Raw genomic sequence first — 16,651 nt, forward strand, 5'->3', positions numbered from 1 at the left:
AGTTTAGTGTCTTTTCATGTGCTTATTGGTCATTTGTACATCTTCTTTGGAAAAAAAGTCTATTCAAGTTTTTTAGCTGTTTTTTAAGGAGGTAGTTTGGCTGTTCTTGTCATTCATAGGTTTTAAAAGAGTGATCTTGGGGCCAACGTTGTGGCATAGCAGGTTAACCCACTGACTGCAACTCTGGAGTCCTGTATGGGCACTGGTTCATGTCCTGGCTGCTCTTCTTCCTACCCAGCTCCTTGCTAATATGCCTGGGAAAGCAACAAAATATGGCCCAAGTATGTGGGAGACCCGGATGAAGCTCCTGGCTCCTTTCTTCAGCCTGGTCCAGACCTGGCCATAGCAGCCATCTGGGGAATGAGCCAGCAGTTGAAATACCTCTCCCTCTCCCTCTCCCTCTCCCTCTCCCTCTCCCTCTCCCTCTCCCTCTCCCTTTCTCTCCCCCACTTTCTCACTCTCTCATTCTGACTTTCAAATACACAAATAAACCTTAAAAATAAACCTTAAAAAGAGAAAAGCGTTATCTTTTGCTTTAGAGAACCTCCAGGTGTTTGTATGGGAAGATTTCCATGGGGACGGATGACCAACGTTTTGCGGGAGCTGACAGTCTCTGAGATTCCCTCGCTGACCCCTTTCCCTGTGCCCTCTGCAATTTCCAGCTGCATAGCCAAGAACCTTCCACTCATCTTCAGCTTTTCTGGACTGAGCCCCAACTGCCCCCTTGTCATAGCAGACCTGGATTTGTCCGGATGAGACCCCTGCCCCTCAGCCCTTCTCAAGTGAGGGACCCAGCACTCCTCTTGCACCTGTCAAAGCACACACAACTGTCAGGCACAGATGAAGAGTCTGGCATTTGTTGAAGAGACTGAGCCTTCTCCACTCTACTCATATCACTGCTCTGCCCTCATGCTGTGAAACCTCATCAGCTGAGCTTCCGCTTCGCTGAGTGCTGTGACAGAACACCGATTCAGAGATGGGATTTCATATTCTGTTTCCATGATCACTGTGGCTTCTGATCATTCTGCACTTAACCTTCTGACCTGTATAAAACCCTGGGGTAGGGGCTGGTGTTTAGTGCAGTGGTCTAAGTCACTGCTTGGGACACCACATCCCGTATGGAAGTGTCTAGTTCAAGTCTCAGCTCCTCCACTTCCAGTCCAACCTCCTAGTGCATTATGGGAGGAGCAGGTGAGGGCTCAAGTACTTGAGTCTCTGCCACCCATGTGGGAGATCTGGATGGAGCTGCAGGCTCCTGGCTGCAGCCTGGCCCAGTCCTGGGCATTGTGGGCATTGTGGGGGGTGAACCAGCAGATGAAAATCTCTCTCTCTTTCAAATAAAGTGAACATAAATAAATACATTTTTAAAAGCAATGGGATAAGAAAGCCTACCCTAGGAGATGGTTACAAGAGCTAAGCGAGAGAATGCATTGCAGGTGTCTAGTTGGAGCACCTGGTGAGTGCCCATGAAGTTTCTTTGGGTTTCACTCCCCTTCCACTCCACTGTCAGTAAGCACAGAGCTGCAGGTGGGCGTGTGTTCTCCTCTAGAACAGTTCTCTTGTGACGGGTGACTCTGCAGCACTCAGTTGTGACTCCGTCTTCCTAAACTAATGCATTAGCTTCCCAGGAACCTGTCGTAAATCACCAGATTTGATGGCTTAAAATACACAAATGTATTATTATCTCTTGGTGTTAGGGACCAGGAGCCCAAAATCAGTACCCCAGAGCCCAAATCAGGGTGCTGGCCGGACCCACACCTGTCCCTCGGGCACCACTGGGGACAGTCCTGTGTCTTTCAGCTCAGGAGGCTGCTGGCAGTCCTGGGCTTGGGGCACATCACTGCACTCTCTACGTTGGTGGCCGCATTGCCACCACGGTCTCTGGTATCCTGGTATCCAGTCTCCCAGGAGAATCTCATCGGCAGAGCAGGTTCCAGGGATCAGGATGTGGGTGTCTCTCGGGGAGGTGTTGCTCGGCCTACCACACCAGCTTGCTTTCTGCTTTTCAACTTCCTCTACTTCCAGCTGGTGCCTAGAGTGACTCCCCGCCTCCCACGCCCCTCCCTCACAACCACACCCCATTGCTGCTTCTCTCAGCATCCCCAAGGCCCTCATTCCTTTGACCTTGGACTTGGTAGTTTTTCTAATCCACCCAAGGACTCCAGAGCCTTCAGGTGAAATCTCTCAACTCCTTTCTCTTCAAGTCGTAAGTGTATCCCCTCTCTGCTCCCTTCCTGTGTTCCCGTGCTCACTCCCTATTCTTATTTTTCTGCACTTTTGGATGTGAGATGTGTCGGACAGGGGAATGAGAGGGAGATGAAGGGGGTTGGGGTATCTGGGAACATGTAGGTTGCCCTGGGTTTAGCCAACACCGTATCAACCCAGCGTGAGTCAGAGCTAACCTGGGAATGCAGTGGCTGGGTTTTTGCTCCTGGGAGTGAGGATGGGGGAAGTTGTCACTAAAGCTAGGGCGCAGGCCACACCAAGTGCTGTGGACCAGTCTGCTTTCCTGCAGGTGCTCAGAAATTTTTGCAGCCCTCCTGACCTGATTAAATAGCTCAGAGGGCTGGTGGGGGGGAATCCTGAGCTCCGATGCCCTCAGGAGAGTGGAAGGGGGAAGCCTTGCCGTGACTTCCAGTTGTGCATCACTGCTCAGCCTCATGAACAGAACCACCTGAAATTCTCCCTGGACGTGGCCCCTCAGGACTCTGTGGGATGGACCCTCTTGAGGTCCCCACTGCATTGGTACAGTCCAGTTGTGAAGGACAACACATTGTCTTGATTTTGGCTGCAGCAAATTTCTTTTAAGGGCTCAAGATATTTTGCGGCCGGTGCCGCGGCTCACTAGGCTAATCTTCCACCTGCGGCGCCAGCACCTCGGGTTCTAGTCCCGGTCGGGGCACTGGATTCTGTTCCGGTTGCTCCTCTTCCAGGCCAGCTCTCTGCTGTGGCCAGGGAGTGCAGTGGAGGATGGCCCAAGTGCTTGGGCCCTGCACCTGCATGGGAGACCAGGAGGAAGCACCTGGCTCCTGCCATCGGATCAGCGTGGTGTGCCAGCCGCAGTACACTGGCCGCAGCGGCCATTGGAGGGTGAACCAACAGTAAAAGAAAGACCTTTCTCTCCGTCTCTCTCTCTCACTGTCCACTCTGCCTGTCCAAAAAAAAAAAAAAAAAAAAAAGATGTTGTGCCAGGTCTGGCCTTTCCTGGCCCACCTGCCCATGCCTTTATACCCTAAGCATGACCACCTCCCTGGCCAAAAGAAGGCTCTGGTGATGATTTAGGCCTGTACATGGGCACACTGAAGTCGTCCACTTGGTCTGGAAGTGAGAAATTATTGCAGCCCTTTCAAGCCTGGAGACAGTTTCCTGAGGAGGCCTGGCAGCCTGTCACAGAGCAAAATAACCTTGACAGCAAACCCGTCTTCCTGGACCCGGAACCTGCCCCTTCACCTTCGTCCCCAGCTTCTCTGTGCCCTTCACTGTGCAGGGCAGGGCTGGGGATGACTCGGAAGACGCTCCTCTGGCTCAGGGCGTGCGGTTTCCTTGGGGAAGACCTGAGCTTGCTGGGCCAGGGAGGATGCCATCAGCCTGGCACGTGGGCTTCCCGCTCAGCAGTCAGAGCTAATTATTTTAAAGAGGATCTGTTACGGTTGTCTTTCTTGCAGCCTTTACATACACATTTGTATCCTGCTCCTATGCTGTTCCTTACCCCTGCCTTCCTGACCCTGGAGTCGGTTCCCTTTATGGTTTCCTAGACCCTGCTTGGGTCTGATGCTGAATACTATTCTGCTAGTACTTCTAGACCTCTGAGACATCCAGACTTCTGAGGTTTGCTACTTGTCGCTCCCCCTCTTCATGGAGGAACGACACTAAACCCTGCCTAGGCTTCATATCCGAGTCACGGCACCATTATGTCGCTCCCCCTCTTCGTGGAGGAACGACACTAAACCCTGCGCTGTTCTTTCGTCTGCTCGGCCCTCCCCGGGTTTGCTGCTGGTTCTTCCCGGGTTGGCTACTGTCCCTTCCACCTCCGTGGAAGGGCGGTTCCCCCTGGCCACTTTCCCCACTTCCGCAGGGGAGCGGCACTCCGCCGGCAGGCTCTCTCGGGGGCTGCTCAGATGTTCCCTCAGATGTTCCCCTTAGATGTTCCTGGTGCATGCCGTCTCTCTCCTCCTTTATAGTCCTCCTCCGCCAATCCCAACTCGGCTGCCCACACGCCGAGTACGCTGCTCTCCTCCAATCAGGAGCAAGTCCTGCTGTTTATTGGTTGAACTGGAGGCAGCTGTGTAGAAGCTGTTTCTCCCTTCTCAGCGCCATATTGTGGGAGAGCAGATGCATAGAATAAGTCTTAATTCCAGTAACTTAGTCTAGTCTGAGTTGCTCCCCACAGCTACTGTACCAGGTAAACATTTCGCCTGGTCCAGCTCGGCCCACCTTGGCTAGCACATCTCCCAGGAGCCACCTGCAAGTGTGAATGGGATCGTTACATGGCCAGTTTTGGAAGCATTATCCTGTCCCCCACACCTGCCTCTTACCATGTGTTCTTGCTCCTTGTTGAGACACTCCTCTTTTCCTTCCTTGTTAGCACTGTGTCCCTGAAGTCTGTCAAATCTCTCCTCCCACCTCCGTCTTCATTCTGCCACCTTAGTGTAGGCTCATCATTTGCACTGAGACTATTTTTTTTCCTGGTGTCTCTGGATTCACTCCTGCTTCATCTCACCCTTAATGCTTCCACAATGACACCTGCATGGCATATAAGACACAAGCTTGACTGTTTCCTTAGGAAGCTACTCCAGGGATCCCCTGTTGCTGCAGAACTCAGTCCAGAGTCCTCAACACGACAATCTTTCCTGTTCTGACAGCTGCTGTGCTCGCCTGCTTTGTTTCTTGACAGCCGCCTGCCCCCACCACCTCTGGCAATTTCTTACCATGTGCTGTGATTTGAATATGGTTTGTCCCCACCCAAACTCGGTGGGGATGCATGGTCAGCAATGTGGCAGTATAGAGTGTACTGGGATCTTTGAGAGATCACTGGGCCATGGGGATGCCACCCTCCTGAAGGGGTTAATGTCTGTTGAGAGACTATGTTGCTTCTCTGAGGGGTGAGTTAGGCTTCATGGGACTGGTTGTTAGGTTACCCTGGGTCTTTGCTCTCCTCCACACGCTTGCTCCCTGCCTTGGGTGGATACGGCTTGAGGCCCTTGCCCAAAGCCAAGCAGGTGTCAGAGCCAAGCTCTTGGACCTCCAGAGAACTGGGAACTAAGTGCACCTCTTTTCTTTACAAATGCCCCAGCCTCAGGTATTTGTGATAGTAACAGAGTGGACTAACGCACCCTTCCACCTCCCAGTCTTCACATGATGCTTCCATTGCCTGGAATTCTCTCCCCCTTCCCGTTCATATCAGATAACCCTCCACTCGTTCTTTAAAATAAAAGTCAGGTGTCCTCTCTTAATAAACACCACACTAGCACCACTCATGTCCCGATGGAAAAGGGGTTAGGGTGATTTTTCACTTTCTACATATCATATTTTGTTGGAATTTTCTTGAAATGTTACAATTTTCAAAAACAGTGAAGATGATTTTGTGAACTTCTCTGTGAAAATTCACTGCTGTTCCTCTCCAGGAATTAGTAATATCCTCAGATTGTCTTTTTCTTTTAAGATTTATTTATTTATTTGAAAGGCAGAGAGAGAGACACACACAGACACACACACACACACAAAGATCTTCCACTTGCTGGTTCACTTCCCAAATGGCGGCAACAGCCAGGGTAAACTGGGAGCCTGAAACTCCATTCATGTCTCCCACGTGGGTGGCAGGGGCCCAAGTGAGTGGGCCATCTGCCATGGTCTTCCTGGGCACATTGGGAAGCCGGACCAGAAGCAGAGCAGCCAGGACTCAAACCAGCCCTCAAAATGGGCTGCAGACATCAAACTCAGCGGCACAATCCACTGTGCCACCACGCCAGCGCCTCCTCTCCCATAGACTTTTAAGACATTTGTTCATATATTATATTTATAACAGATTACAAAACACTGGCTTTTTTTTTTTTTTTTTTTTTTTTTTTTTTTTTTTTTTGACAGGCAGAGTGGACAGTGAGAGAGAGAGGCAGAGAGAAAGGTCTTCCTTTGCTGTTGGTTCACCCTCCAATGGCCATGGCCGCTGCGGCTGGCGCGCTGCAGCCGGCGCACCGCGCTGATCCGAAGGCAGGAGCCAGGAGCTTCTCCTGGTCTCCCATGCGGGTGCAGGGCCCAAGCACTTGGGCCATCCTCCACTGCACTCCCAGGCCGTAGCAGAGAGTTGGCCTGGAAGAGGGGCAACCGGGACAGAATCCGGCGCCCCAACCAGGACTAGAACCTGGTGTGCCGGCGCCGCAAGGCGGAGGATTGGCCTAGTGAGCCGCAGTGCCGGCCAGAACACTGCCTTTTTAAAAAAAATGCTTTTCTTCTCAGGTAAATTATAAGCAGCTGAAGGACAGGACCTGTATCTTATCCAACTTGGTGCCCCAGCACTTAGCACAATATTTGTTACATACGAGGTTAATAGGATAAGCACAGTGATTGGGCCCCTGCCATCTGTAGGGGAGACCTGGATTGAGTTTCTGACTACTGGCTTCTGTGTATGACTGATTGATTTGAAAGGCAGAGTGCCAGAGAGGAAGACCCAGATATACACACACACAGAGAGGGAGGGAGGGAGAGAGAGCTTCCATCTGCTGGTTCACTCCCCAAATGCCCACAACGGCCAGGCTGACCTGGGTTGAAGCCAGGAACTCCACCTGGGTCTTCCACCCGGGTGACAGAGGCCATCCTCCACTGCTTTCCCAGGCACATTAGCAAGGAGCAGGATTGGGAGTGGAGCAACCAGGACTCGAACCAGCACTCTGATTTAGGATGCAAGCTAAGTCACCACTTGGTTGCCACATCTCCTATCAGAGTGTTGGTTGGAATCCCAGTTACTCTGCTTCCAATCGAGCTCCTTGCTAATGCATCTGGAAAGCAGCAGTGATGGCTCAAGCACTTGGGCCCCTGCCACCCACGTGGGAGACCCAGATGGGTTCCAAGTATCAGCCTGGCCCAGCTCTGGCTGTTGCAAGCATTTGAACCAGTGGATGGAAACATCTCTGCTTCTCTGTCTCTCACTCTCTCTCTCTGGCACTCTGCCTTTCAAATGAATTAATGAAGAAAAGAAAAGAGATGTTGGGGCCGGCGCTATAGTGTAGCGGGTGAAGCCACCACCTGCAGTGCCGGCATCCCATATGGGCACTGGTTCGGGTCCCGGCTGCTCCACTTCCCATCCAGCTCTCTGCTATGGCCTGGGAAAGCAGTAGAAGATGACCCAGGTCCTTGGGCCCCTGCATCCACGTGGGAGACCTGGAAGAAGCTCCTGGCTCCTGGCTTCAGATCGGCACAGCTCCGGCCGTTGCAGCCAATTGGGGAGTGAACCAGCGGATGGAAGATCTCTCTCTCTCTCTCTCTCTCTCTCTCTAACTCTTCCAAGTTAATAAATAAATGTTTAAAAAAAAAGAGAGAGGAAAAGAAAAAAGTCTCCTGAGTGTATGGCACAGTGGATGAAAAGCAAATTGTCATGAAATTCCAGAATGTGGGGGTCAAGGAAGAGACCCAAAGGGTTATCCAGGGGTTGGAGGGACAGAGAGAGCAGCTTTGTGCAAGTTATCAAGTATCAAAATGGCCTCGATTTCCAAATAGCCACCCAGAAAGTTAAAATGCAAGGAAGTGATAGTTTCCAACGTCCAAGGGAACATTATTTCCAGCCTAAACTTCTGCATTTGCCCGAAACTCTCTCGAGGAGAGAAGGGTGCATTTTCAGACAGACCAAGTCTGAAAAACTCTACTGCCATAGAGATCGAGGGCACTTCAAAGATTGTGGGAAAGGGGAAGTGAAAGACAAGTTTTTCCCAATGCAAAAAGTTTTATGAAATCCATGCAGAATTCTTCCATAATGCACATTTTCCATGAACTTTTTGCAGACCCCTTGTGCCCTTTCCTCCATTGCTCCTGGGAGACGGACTCAGCAGAAACCAGGAGGCAGACAAGAGGACAGCGAGGAAGACGGGGTCTTCCAACCAAGCAAGGGTGGGAGCCCCCGACTGATGCGAGGGGTGTCGCCCCATGGCAGCCCACCAGGGACCAGTCCAGACTGGAGGCCACCAGCAGCCAGAGTCATTTCATCCAGAGATTTTGACCTCTTGTGAGGAGAACAATTTGGAGGATCCCGTGGGGTTGAATTTGTGGTGAGTACATTGAAGCCTAAGGGGACAAAAAGAAGATCGTCATAATATGACTATCACTGTAGCCAAAGTGTGACTGTGTTGGGATGATGTGGGGGCTGGGACGTGTGGGTTTTAAGGTTTGGTGATAGGAGGGAGTGAAATCTTATCCTCCCAAGTGGGAAGTCGTAGGGATCCAGCTGGCCATGATGGTGGTTGTTTGGTAACCCTGAAGGTCAGCCTAAGCCCCTTGTCAGGGTAAACAAAGCCATTAAGATAACAGGCCACCCTTATCTGACATTCTTATCTGAGTGTCTTATGAATGTTAATATTTCTGGAAAAAGCCCAGCTGTGTTCAAATTAGCCAGCCACCTTTGTCTAGGATGACCTTTTTCCTCTCTCCTCATGGTGCAAGGTCCACCGTTGCAGGGTCACCAGAGACCATGCTTCTGTCGTAAGGCCCCTCAATAAGTTACGCTTTGTGTAATCTGGGCTTTGTCTTCTTTCTTTGGGCTCTGCCCCTTCCGCCTCTGGCTGCCGGTTCTCATTCCCTGTGAATCAGAAGTCAATAGGTCAAGAAGTAGCAACATAAGTCCCTTCTGCAGAAATATGGGGGTAGACAGCCTAGGAGTCACTGGGGGAGAGGTGTTTATTGTTTTTAGGCAGTGGGAGGTAGGGGTGAGGCTTCACTGTTCGGTTGGGTCCAGTTTAGAATACGTCTCGTAGAACTGTGCTCCTCAAATTCAGGCCAATGGCTCATGTCCCCGCTGCATAGGAGAATCCCCAGGGGACGCGGAGGTGCCTGGGCCGGGCCTCTGGCAGGTTCTTACTGCAGGGGTAGAGGCTGCAGTCTAAGCTTTAGAATCTTAAAGCATTTTTCCCAGATGGGTCCAAATCTTAGCCATCTTTGAGAACCACTTAAAACAGCGTGTCTAGAACTTTGAGAGAAATTAAACTCAACTTTAAAAGAAGCTAATGTGTAAATGAAGCACATAAGATAGCTCTAGGCACTCCATCCTGAGGTATAAACACTCCCGGTGGGGACGAGGAGAGGTTTCAAAGTTCAGCCTGACACGCTGCAGGCAGGCCTTACTGAAAACTAGGACACTTTGGTTCTTACCTGCCCAGAAACACAGCTCGTGGTCAACCTGAGATTCCTTTAATATAGAGCGAGTCATCTGGGCTATGGCAAATACAGAATACCTGGAAGATGCCAGAGGATTGGCTTCACACAGAGACATGAATGGCATGCATCTGATCCTTAGAAGGGTCAAAGGGCAGAGGTCATGAGAGTAATGGGAACCTGAGATGGGGGTGAAGGGGAGACGATGAGGTGGGGGTGGCTGGAACGAAGTCAAAGTTCAACTCCTCTAATTCCAGACAAATAGCTCCCCGCTCCGCTCTCTTAAGAAACCCCTTCAGACAGCAACTCTGGGTTTGCACATTGACTAATGACCCGGGCTAGCTGCTGGAGGCTTTCAGAAGGGATGGGCTCTGTCCCTGTCTCTGTTCTGGTCCCTGGGTCAAGGAGAGCTGTGCCCCCACTGACGGAGGGCAGCCACCTGCCCCTCTGCGTCTCCTTGGAGGAAAGGCCCCACTGGCGCCGTCTCCCCTGACACACCTACAGGGCCATCCTGCTGCCAGCTTCCTCTGGGTGCAGAAGCCTGCCCGTGATCCCCCTTGGGGCGCACTGTTACCCCCTCGATTTGCTGCAGTTTGAACCGATGATGTGTCTTGCAGCATTTACTCCTTTGAAAGGTTGAGTGATGGCACCCTGTAAGCAGGCAGAGTCTGACTGTACGTCATGCCTGCCCTGAGCAGGCTGCCCTGTCTCCACTCCCACTAAGAGATAAATGAGGAGGCTTCAAGTCGACGCAGAAAGGCCGGCGCCTTCCAGTGACCAGCAGCAGTCTGGAAGCATCCACTGCTGATCTCTCCTCGGTGCACTCAAACCCCTCAATGCTATCCCAAGTCTTAAATCCCAGCACTCACGGCCGCACCCCTAAAAATGGCACCTTTCCTAGTGGCATTTAAATGCCTGCGAAGGAGCACACACAGTCCTGATGGGTTGCTTTTAAAATAAACAACTCCAAGTGAATCACTGCTCTATCTTGAACACATTTTTCCCATTGATTTTATTTACATTTTTAAATTTTTTAAATTTTATTTTATTAAAGATTTATTTATTTATTTGAAGGGCAGAGTTACAGAGAGGCAGAGAAAGAGAGAGAGAGAGAGAGGTCTTCCATCTGCTGGTTCACTCTCCAGATGGCCACAATGGCCGGAGCTGTGCCAATCCGAAGCCAGGAGCCAGGAGCTTCTTCCGGGTCTCCCACACAGGTGCAGGGGCCCAAGGACTTGGGCCACCTTCTACTGCTTTCCCAGGCCACAGCAGAGAGCTGGATCATAAGCAGAGCAGCCAAGACTTGTCAGCACTGCAGGCAGCGGCTTTACTCCCTACACCACAACACCGATAGATATAATGAGAAGGAAATGGCCAAAATAAATAACATTGCCTTTCAGATCCCTCATTAGCATTTGTAAAACTTACAAGATAAAGAAACTATGGGGGAAAATCTCACTCAAGTGCAAGCACCCGAGATGTCCAACATACAGGAAGTGAAGACCTCAGTCAATGGGAGACGGCGCCTTGTGTTGAACTTACTGCAGTTGACGGTTACCTTGCATCCTCCGAAACCTAGCACATCACACTATACAGCTCTAAGGCCACTCTGAGTAATCCGTATTGGAGATATGCTCTCCAAAAAGCCTAATAGGAAAAAAAAAAAGCCACTTAAAACAGTGTCTGACCCAGAGAATACGCTCAATAAACATTCTCAGTGGCAGAGCACTTCAGCAGGATACACTGGACGGTGGTCCCACCTTGAGTGCATAGCCAGCCCCATGCGGGTTCCAAGGACAATGACTGCTGGCTTGGTTAAACAGACGCGGCAGCCAGAACAGAAGGAAGCAGGCATCTGGGGGCAAGGGGAGGTTGGGACAGGCTGGGATGTTTCTGGAAGGAAGAGACCTTCAGTGTAAGGCTTGAGAAACTAGGTGTTTACCCGATGGACCCTAGGTTGGGACTTTTCCAGGCGGAAGCAGCAGAGCTTGTTAAGGGAGCTGGAGACTGGTGGGAGGGGCGCTGTGTTCCAGGGAAGGGGCCCCGAGGGTACCACTGGAAGGCCAGCGTGCAGCGGACACTGGAGACTCCTCCCCCTGCTCCCGGGCTCTAAGGAAGACCTTGCAGCAGGGGTGTGTTTGGATGTGTATTTAGTGAGTGTGGGCTGTGTTAAACAGCCACAACCACTGAGCTCTCTGGAGATTAAGAGACAATTGAGAAAAGGACAAGAGATTAGATGAAGGGGTTGAATAATAGAATCATGAACCAAAGGTACCCAGGGATCCAAGCACACGCAGATAGGAAAGACAAAGACGAGGAAGCTCAGGAGGGAGGTCTGGGAGGAAGGCAGGGATCTGTTGCTGAGAGGAGCGGGCCCTTGGGAGCTGTAGAATGAGCCGTCTTCAGTGGAGGAGCCCGAGAGAGCAGCTCTTGTCAAGATGCAGCTGGAGTGAGAGCAGGCAGGTACAGACTGCCCTGCCTGAGTTCTGAGGCTGAGTTCTGAGGCAGAGTCATATTGGAGGGCTGTTGTGCCCCCCGCATGCAGGTTTGGGGCACAAAAGAGGGGGCACGAGGTGAGAACGCATGCCACAGGCCTGCTGGGCAGCCTGGAGTCCAGAACATGGATGTGTCTAACCTGGGCAGAGGTGGCTTCCATGCGCCTGCTGTTCTGCACCACCTGAGGCTGCGTCCTGATCCCTGAGCTCTCCCAGAGGACAACAGTTCTGTGCCCTCCTGAAAACGGCTGTGCCCCTGCTGCCAAGGAAGCCTGGGAGCAGACCTGGAAGAACTGGGCCCTGGCAAGAGAGAGAGAGAGGGAGAGACTGAGATCTTTCATGCACTGATTCACTTGCCAAGTGGCTGCAACAGCTGGGACTGGGCCAGGCCGAAGCTGGGAGCCTGGAACTCATTCCAGGTCTCCCACATGGGTGCAGGGACCCAAGCACTTGGGCCCTCCTCCACTGTCTTCCCAGGTGCATTAGCAAAGAGCTGGATTGGAAGCAGAGCAGCCAGGACTCAAACCGCCACTCCCATATGAGATGTGACAGTGGCTTAACCCACTGTACCACAACACAAGTCCCGTGTTGATAACTTCTTTTTAAGAGAAGGCAGTGGACTCTACCCAGCGACCTTCCCAGCTGTGGCCAGGAAGGGACAAAGGATGGCGTCCTGAGTTGGTGGGGGGCCAGGGTGAGCATCCCAAAGTAAGGGGAGAGTGGAACACTGTGACAAGATGGGCATATGTTGACTTCGAATATTAGACAACAGAAGGGGTAGGCAGCGTCTGCAGCCTTGCTGTGCCTGGTGACTGAATGAACGTGAATGAGGGCACCTCAAAGAGCTCATGGAAAATGGGCTTAAAAGATGTTTATTTTGGTGCAAAAAATTTTTTTGCAATCCATGTATTCATAGAAGGCATTTTCTACGAATTTTTTTGGAGAGAAAGTTTGCATGGATTTCAAAACTTGTTTCCACCAGAACCCACTCCTGCAAGTGCATTTTCCAAGAACTTTTTGAAGCACCCTTGAGTATTTGTGACCATTCCCTGCGCTGTATGCTTACGATGCGTGCGTTCGACTGTCACTTATGCCTCAGTGTGAAAATCCCCGAGAGTATGAAAGCCTCCACGTAGAGTGGCAGGCAGGGTCTCCACCCGCCGCACACGGCTGGGGGCAGGCGCTCAGCACAGCCAGGTCTAGCAGGAGGCCCCCCGGGGTTCCGGGCCAGAGCTCGCTTCTCATAGCCTCAGCAGCAGCCGGCGTGGCTTAGAACCTGCTGGTTCCAACGCATTTGGGAAAAGTTTCTGGCTTTTAGGAACAAACAGGATGAACAGGGCTAGAGGGGGAGGGGACTCAGAAGTACAGCCCAAGTAAAAATGAAAAATGCAGCCAGGAGCGAACTAGTAGAAGAACAAATGCTGTGGAATTCTCTGGCAAAGGGGCCCGAGAATCCCACGGAGCAGCCCCTCACGGATCGGTGCCTTCTGACCACAGACGGGCAAACCGTCTGTGCGCAGCAGGGTGAGTGCCACGAGTTCTGTGCCCAGCCTGCACTTGACAATGAGCCTCTTTTCCCGCTGGCTCCGCCGGCCAATGCTCGCTCTGCAGAATGGGAACTCTGTCGGCGTGGCCGCCTGGCCCTGTCTCAGTGACCTCAGCTACCCACAGAAAAACACGTCTTTCCTCTCCAAGCCACATGGCCTCCCGCAGTGGAGCAGGACACCGTTACCTAAGAGCTTGCAGGACAAACATTTCTCCCCGCTTCCCGCGCCGGTGTAGGCGTTGTTGCTGGTCCAGGCAGGAAGCTTGGAATCTCTGCAGCCGCCCTTCCTGCAAGGAACCTGGGGGCAGAGCAGCCAGGCCACACTCCCCTCCACTCACCTTTGGGGAGACTCCAGATCTCCCCAGGAGACAGGAACACGGGGAAAATGATCGCCCGGCTATTTCCTCCTGAGAGCCACTGTCGGGGTGATTTCAAATTCTCCTTCGTGGCTGCTATAATTAAGACAATAACTCAAAAAGTTTTCGAAAGGCAGCCAACATGAAAAGCCAGGGACCTCAGCCATCCAAATGTTCGCAGAACCTTCCCACAGGTTCTGGAAAAGGGAGCTTTGCAGCTAAAGCAAGAGGAGAAACCCTGCGTGTGTGAGGAGAGTAGGGGGAGTGAGTGCCGGAGCCTGGATTCGAGAGTGGCCGAGAGCCAGCGGGTGGCCCCAGCATTCCAGTCTCCCCTCTCCCCGTCCCCCCTCCCCTGGGCCTCCTGGCAAACACAGCAGCGGCTCCCTTGAACTTAGCTCAGAAACAAACTCCCCCTTCTGCCCTTCCAGGACCTCTGAGAGTCGAAGGGCTTCTGGGGCACCAGGGGCCCCCACCTTTCTCTGCCAGGGGAAGGGCTCAGCTCTTTTTTTATGGCCAGAATGTGAATCCCGTAATCACTTTGCTCCTGCTGTTGGGTTGGCCGACCCCGTGAAAGGATGGTTTTCATCAGAGAAGTGCTGTGGCTGCTACGGTATTTGGAATGGTGAGACGCCAAACCGAGGGGAAGAAATTGTTCAGAGATAGTTTCGCGATACAAAAACATCCAGGCCTCGAGGGAGGGAAGGGTGGACAAGTCCCCTGTTCCCCAAGTGGAGGGCCACCGGGAACCCAGGATCGGGCTTGCCCTGGCGTAGCTTGTGTGAAGCTTCCGTTGAGCCCAGTTCTAGACCTGGGCCCGTACATAGCTCAGGGCACACGGGCACACAGGCGCACGCAGAACCCCGGGCAGCAGTCTGGGCTGGTACTAAGCACGCTAATGTCAGCATGTGGCTTTGGTCGAGGTCCCCTTCACACTAACAGTGTGTGCCCGCGATGCCTGCCTACCACGTGCTCCTACAAAAATTCCAGCCCACCTGACGGTGACCTCGAGATCCATGTGGAGCCTCCTGCTTGCTTTTCAGACTTGGCGACACAGTTTGAGGCTGGCTTTAAGGTCTTGGGGACAGGACCGATGCCAGAATGCCCAGTTTTTCCACTTGCGTGCAGCATTTGCAGCCTGCAAAACATGTCTAAAATTATCCCTAGTTCCAAGTGCTCTCTGCACAATCAGCCTCTCCAATACAATAATTCCAAACCCGTTCTTGATTCCTGCTTTTAATAAAGTACATTTACAGAGGATATGAATTCCAGATTTGATTTCAGACTCTGGGGATGTATATTCCTCTTTTGGAACTTGTATATCCGGTCCTGGGATGAAAAAAAGGTGGGGGGGGGAGGGAAGGGGGAGGGTCCCCAGCATAACAAGCATTCCTTGTGCTCCTTCTCTTTCACACGCTGAGCACGCCGGGAGGGACGAGAGCGCACACACACACGCACAGCGTCTGGATAAACTCAGGTAAGGAACGCTCTGGGGAAAAAGCCTCCCGTTGGTTGCCAGCTCCTTTCTCTTTCTAATGTGTTTTTGCAGATGGATGAAAACTGCAGCCAATAAGGCTCCAATTTTCAGCGATACTGGGGAGAGAGAAAAAAAAAGTAAGAAAAAGCAACCCTTTGTCCAATCGCTGTCCTCCTGTTAGCGCGGAGGCTGTTTTGAGCATCTGGCCTAAGGAGAGAAGCACAGCCCTGCAGTGCTCTGGAGCCCTGGGCACGCCAGCCCCCAGCCCCGGGGGACCTGTTCCAGGGTAACTCTCCAGCCAGAGCACTCTCCGGAAAGCAGGCTGAGGATGCGACTGTGGCCCCGTGTGTCGGCATGACCTCCTGTCCCCGTGTTCTGTGAGCATTTCTGCAGAGCCGCTGGGGAGGCTCGTGGACCTGCAGGGAACTGGGGTCGTGGCCCCACTGTGGTCTTGCTACCCGAGGGCCCGGGTTTCTGCACCTGTGAAATGGGAAAAGTGACAGCTGCCTCGCGTGTTTCCCACACTGGCAACACGGCGCAGATGAGCTCTCTTCTGCACTTAAGAGATGAGAGGGGCCTGCATTGTGCACGCCCACAGCCCGACATCTAACGTCAGAACGCTGGTTCCAGTCCCGGCTGTTCCACTTCTGATCCAGCTTCCTGCTGATGCACCTAGGAAGGCAACAGGTGATGGCCCAAGTGTTTGGGCCCCTGCCACCTTTATGGGAGACCTGGATGGAGTTCTAGGCTCCTCGCTTAGGCCTGGTACAGCCTTGGCTGAGTGGCCACTTAGGGGAGTGAACCAGTGGATGGAAGATTTCTCTCCCCACCCCCTGTGTCTTTCCAATAATAAATAAATAAGTATAAATCATTAAAAATTAAGAATAGCAAGAAAGAGAAAGCTAGACCATGGCATAGGGCCACCCAAGCACTCTCCTTACCCTCAGAGTGGAATGCAGAGGGACTTACAGAAATACTCGGGTTTTCCCTATGAGCCCCCATACACTGTCACGTGGGAAAGTGAATTTGTTCTAGCCCTCTACTCTCGGTCCGATCTCATGCTCTGGAAGAGTTGTCTTTAGATCATCCAGTCTCTTTCAGAGAAATGCCCGGATTCCGAGGTCTCTCCCCTCGCTCACCAAGATGGCACCCGTGTTCTTGTGGGAGGAGAGGGGCGGTCTCGATTCCATCTGGTGTTCCTTGGCCCCTCACCATGTCCTTTATAGGACGGCTGACCTGGGTTGTTCCTCGGACGGGGACCACTGATGTGCCGTGTGCCCCAGTCCTGGCGTTGGGTGCCTTGTGGTTCATTTTCCCTCTTGGCTGAGTCAGAGCCCAGCCCTCTGTTTTCCCTCATTTGGCCCCACCAGCTCTCCCTTGGCGCTGTGGGCCTTGAGTCTGCCTGTGACTGCAGTGAGGTTAGGGC

At 52.3% G+C, this 16,651-nt stretch overlaps 1 long non-coding RNA gene across 1 annotated transcript; it reads right to left on the bottom strand.

The window, feature by feature from the left end:
• Positions 1–10,365: 10,365 nt before the first annotated feature.
• On the bottom strand, positions 10,366–14,025 carry LOC108178838 (uncharacterized). Its single transcript, XR_001795576.4, has 4 exons — positions 13,734–14,025; positions 11,990–12,149; positions 10,783–11,001; positions 10,366–10,688 (listed from the first exon to the last, which is right to left on the bottom strand). It is a non-coding gene; the product is annotated as an uncharacterized LOC108178838 (long non-coding RNA).
• Between the last annotated feature and the right edge of the window lie 2,626 nt (positions 14,026–16,651).

Source organism: Oryctolagus cuniculus, chromosome 2 (assembly GCF_051225735.1).
Source record: "Oryctolagus cuniculus isolate XC-2025 breed Fujian yellow rabbit chromosome 2, ASM5122573v1, whole genome shotgun sequence".
Classification (NCBI taxonomy): Eukaryota; Metazoa; Chordata; class Mammalia; order Lagomorpha; family Leporidae; genus Oryctolagus; species Oryctolagus cuniculus.